The sequence below is a fragment of the Mercurialis annua genome, linkage group LG4, assembly GCF_937616625.2.
Source record: "Mercurialis annua linkage group LG4, ddMerAnnu1.2, whole genome shotgun sequence".
NCBI lineage: Eukaryota > Viridiplantae > Streptophyta > Magnoliopsida > Malpighiales > Euphorbiaceae > Mercurialis > Mercurialis annua.
In genome coordinates, this window is record NC_065573.1 from 28,945,325 (window position 1) to 28,951,324 (window position 6,000).

A 6,000-nucleotide genomic window follows, 5' to 3' on the forward strand; every position below is an offset into this window, starting at 1 on the left:
CTTCTTTAATTATTTATTTAAATAGAGAATATCTAATTTTTATAAAATCACAGCTAAACTAAATTATATCATTTCACAAATCCACTATTGCTATAATTTTGGTGCGGTTTTATTTCTGCACATTCCTAATGGCAGTTTTTACTGTAAATTGTTAGGAGATCTTCTAACAATAATTTTATTACTTTGAGTATATGCATATTAATATTCATTACAATTAAGATGTGAATAAATAAAATCCATAAAACATTATGTAAAAAATTAACTTATTAAATGAAAAGTTGATTTTTATATGACTATGTCGAAAAAATTATAAAAATATTGGCATGGAAATTAATTTCTAAAATACTGAAGAAAAATAAATTAGAAAGATACTTAATTTAAAAATACACTAAAAAAAATTCTTAAAATACATCTAAAAACACTTACAATACGCCATATATAACAGTCAATAAAAATCAACAAATAACAGTGAGCATACAACATGTTGACCGAATGCCATTGACTACCACTGGTCAGATAATTTTCAGGTCAAAATTTCAGCGACCGGTCACCAAATATTGATGATGTATTTATATTGTTCTTTTGTGTTTATTTAAAATGCGATATTTTTATAAATAAAAATTAAAAATAGTTAAGTGGCCAAATAAGGAGTGTAAATTTTTAAAAGTTTACAGTATTTTTGTGAATAAATATTAAATGAAGGTGAATGATACATTTTTTTTATCTAAAAGTAAATTAATTTAAAATATAAATTATTATATAAAAATTAAAATTTTATTATAATTAATAATAATAATTTTGGTATGGTTAGTAATTAAAACTTCAATTGTTTTTTTTTTAATTCTGAGTAGAATAAAAAAGTTCCAAAAGATAATAAATCCCTTTTTATCATTAGGGAGGGTTTTTTGTACTTGTAGAAATATTAATCACGATTTTGAAAAATTCCACCAAATGCGCAATCCCATTCAAGTTAATTTTGAAATATGTAGCAAGTTGATGATACACTTTTGAAATTAAACACCAGAATTGACTTGTTGAATAAAAAAATTCTCCAAGTACAATGTTCAAGGACCTTAAATGCGATACTTTTATAAATAAAAATTAAAACAAAATTAAAAATAATTAAGTAGTCAAATAAGGAGTGTAAATTTTTAAAACTTTACAGTGTTTTTGTAGATAAACATTAAATGAAGGTGAATGATGCACTTTCTTTAAAGGAAGATTATACTAAAATAAATTATTTTAAAATCTAAATTATTTTATAAAATTTAAAAATTAAACTTTATTATAATTGATAATAATAATTTTGGTATGGTTAGTAATTAAAACTTCAATTGTTGTTTTTAATTCTGAGTAGAATAAAAAAAAGTTCCAAACTAATAAATCCCTTTTTATCATTAGGGAGGATTTTTCTTTTTTTGGTAAGCGTATCCGGTTTTCAGGGTTTCGTTCTGACTAATTCGGATCCGACCCGCGTCGCGCACCTGACATGATGGATGAGTCTTCCAGTATGGATTTTCTGTATTCACAAGATTCGAATCCGAAACTTTATTTAAGCGAAATCAAGCCACTTATTATTTGGACCAACTCATTGATATTAGGGAGGGTTTTTAGTATTTGTAGAAAACATTAATCACGATTTTGAAAAATTCCACCAAATGTGCAATCCCATTGAAGTTACTTTTGAAATATGCAGCAAGTTGAGAATGCACTTTTGAAATTAAACACCAAAATTGACTTATTGAATAAAAAATTTATACAAGTACAATGTTCAAGGACCTTATTTGTCCGCGCAGGCATGTTATGATGGACGACGAAATTGAAATGGAAGTAAGTTGTTTATGTTTTGATGTGAAAAAGGTGGACAAGTTGGCAAGGTGAAACTGAAATTTTGTGGAAAATTAATGCACATGCACAGTCGGTCAAATTAATGGATGGTGGTGGACAACAATAATCTAGATCAGCAAATCTAAGCTTTATATATCCAGTCCTTGCATCTCACGTCTTTAACTTGGTGGTGCCACTTGGGCCTCACATTCACTGGAAAGTCCTTCCGATATCTATGTCTTCATTATTATGAACACTTCCTTTTCTTTAATGAATGACACGCCAGATAGTGCGGACGCGGAAACAGAAAATTAAAACGACACGAAGCAAATACAGAAAAACGGTAAATGTTTAAAATGAAGGATACAAAATATAGAAAAAACATATAAATAGTAAAAAGTATAGGAATATATTTATAATATTAAAAATTATAAAATATTATATATATTAGATTTTATCTATATATTTGCCAATTAATTAAATAAATCAAACATAATTAAATTCCATAAAAACAAAAAAATACGTTTTATTGTAGTTAAAGTAAACAATAAAAATTGGGGGTAATTAATTCAAAAAAATAATTAGTTGAGAATTTTTTTAGGATTTTTTATGACTATTTAAATTTTTATTTACGGAAACGGCCCAAAACGTTTGCTTAAGAGTTTCTGAGAGTTTCCGGTTTCCGAAACTTTTCCGAAACTGGACACGCAACAACGTCGAAGTTTCCGTGCTTCTTAAATGAGAAGTAGTACTCCCTCCGTTTTTAAATTGTTATCTCTTTAGCCATGTTCATACAAATTATAAATACAATAAATATATCTAAATTTATTAACATTAATTATTATGACTATTTATTTATAATTTTTGTATTTTTTAATGAATTAATGAGGAATATATGAGAAAAAATAGCAATAAATGCTTTTTTGGGATTGTAAAATGACAAGCATTATAAACAAAAAAAATTCTCTAAAGTGACAATTATTTCAAAATGGAGGGGATATATTATTTGAGGAAAAAAAATGAGATGTATATTAAACCGCCAACTTATGTACAATTAAAGCTACGGTGCTGAAAAAAGATACAAGAAATTGGGTTCCCATGGTTTTTTTTTGAAATTTTTATGATAATTTATCGTTGTAAAAATATATTTTTTAAAATATTTTTTTATGAAAATAGGCCATCTATTAATAATTTATCACTACCAATAATCTATCAAAAGATAATATTTATGAAAAGATAAAAGCGAATTTTTATAAATATTCAACTGAAAATAAATATTTTTATAAACATCCCTTAAAGAAATTACAATGCAACAAATAATAAAATACAATTGGAATTTTCTTAAAGTCCATATAGGAATTAGTAAAATTAGAAAAATGACACTTATAAATAAAAACAGCCCTAGCAAAGTAAAATATAGCTAGGTCTTCTTTTATTTTTTATATTTGAAATTTCTCATATATTATTTTAAAGTAGTTTAAATAAAAAGCACATTTTTTTTTATCATTGAAAAGGAAGAGCACTTGTTGGATAATTTGAATCTACAACTTCGCAGTTTATTGTTCAACACTTGTATCATTTGAATCATAACTCATTGAGATATATTTTTATATTTAGTTTATTAACAAGACATAAATAAAATCTTCTTATTGTGCAGTATCACTGAGTACCTAATGAGTAATTAATTCTAATCATCATTGCACTTTTTAGTTTTTTCATTTCAGTCATTAAACTATTTTTTTCTTTCGATCATTGAACTTTTTGTTTTTTTTCGTTTTAGTATTTCAGGCCAAATATGCTTAGATGACAGTCAGAAATTGACATGTGGCAATCAGATTTTACTAGTTTTACTTTGAAAATGTATTACACATACATAATTTTACTTTAAAAATGAGTTTTTAGGTCAAATTATGCATATATGGTAAGTTTTTAGGTTAAAAAAATTAATTACCGCTGCCACCTAAATTTTTTTGGCCGAAAAATACCAAAATGAAAAAAAATCATTGTTAAAAAAAGAAAAAAAATAGTTTAGTGGCTGAAATAAAAAAAACTCAAAAATTTAGTGATCATCGGGATCAATTATCCAAATTTGTTGTAACTCTTTTAATCTCGTATTTATTTCTCGGTAGAACACCTATTGGAAGAGCATTTTTGTGGCATCGATGATTACATAAGCAAATTAATCAGCGACTGTTTTTGGTGGTCCTAAAAGCAATTTTACAAGTATATATAAATGTTGGCTAACAACAATGACAGAATTGGATAATAACCATCCACATCCCCTGATTTTAGGACCCCTTTAGAAGAAGCTCCCTAAATTTTAAAGATGGCCACAAAAACCCTCCTAAGATTCATATACAAAATTCCTTTCGTCCGAAAATCTGTTAACACCGTTAACTTTACTGAGTTCTCACTTAAAAAAACTCACACTGCTTCACATCATCTCACACCTCACCAAAATACCTTAAAAATTCAAAACACTCAAAATACCCTTAAAACCCTTAAAATTAAATCAAATAAACTTAACCCAATCCAACCAAATCTAATACTAGATTAAACTCCCTAATCATCCCCCACTGTCACCATCCACCACCGACGGCGGTCTTCCTCGCATGAGGACAAGCAACAGCTCCTCCTTGTCTGAGAATGATTTGTTTGGCCGATGGTGGTTGGCGGCGGCAATCTATGGTGGGTGACAGATAGGAGTTGAGCGGATGTTTGGTGGATAGAGTGTGATTTTGGTTGGTTTACTTAAATATTTTGTTTTTTTAATTAAATTATAAGTTTAATGATATTTTAGATTTTTTATTTTATGAGGTGTCAGGTGATGTAGAGGTGTATTAATTTTTTTTTAAGTGACGCTTTAATGTTAACAGATTTTTGAACAAAAAGAGTTTTGAGACCGGTCACAAAACATTTAGGGGATTTTATGACCGTTTTTCAAGATAATGGGATTTCTTATAAGAAAGTCCTAAAATCAAGGGCCGTGAATAATTATTAGCGGACAGAATTCATGGGTAGCATTTTCATGGGCTTAACGTATATTTTATCCTCGAATTTATACACTTTCATCTTTTTGACATCTCATTTGACCTATTACTAAAATGTAGGAAATTCCTAATGAAATTAAAATTTAAATAATAAAGAAATATGGATATTTATTTATTATTTGTATTGTATTTTTTATTGCTTTTTTATTATATTTTTTAATGTTAAATGTCATTTATATTTTGTACATTTTTAATATTTATTTAATTTAATTTAATTTTTATTTATGTTATTATATATTATAATATATATTTTTAAATTTTTATTATTTTATTATTAATAAGAATTGATTTAGTTTTGAGATGAATGTGTAAAAAAATTGGATTAAACTGTTATAAATTTACTACAACATATTGATTAAATAGGGATGAAATTATTGGATATCACAAAATTTTATTGGTCCTTAAATCATAATCATTATCTACTATATAATCAATTACTCGCTCCATTTTTTTAGTTGTCATTTTAGGCAAATATATTTTTTCATCAATAGTTGTCCATTTAGAGATTTAAGGTGATTTTAATCTTTATTTTCCAAATTTACCCATGTCTAATAAATGACTCTATATTTTATTTTAGAATGCATTTATTAACTAGTGGAGTTATATTAGTATTTTTCTTTGTAATTTAAGACAAAATGAGCATTGTCTTGATATGTGTAATTTTTTCTAAATGGACAACTAAAAAAAATAGAGGGAATAGTTGTTATTGCACATAAGGACTTTGGCCTAATGGCCAGGTCCTTATTAGACCAGGTCCTTAGAAGTGCACTGCGAGGTCGGGGGTTCGAATCCCTATTTTCGCTTAGGCCGTATTCTGCCTGATTTAATTTTAAAAATTACATACTAACTCCCGCTCCCCCTAACAACTAACTCTAGAATACGTCTATCTCTGATAAAAAAAAAATAGTTGTTATTTATAATTAGAAAACAAAAAATTAAAGCACAAGTGCATAATAAATTTTAAGTTACAATGATAAAAAAAAGTTGTTGTCGGGAATAAAATATGCTGTAGTTTATCTAGTAATAGTACTATTCAATATTCATATTAGCATTCTTTTATCGAAAATGTGTTATATATTTTAAATTTAAATTTATTTTAACATTATAAATTGTAGGGTTAATT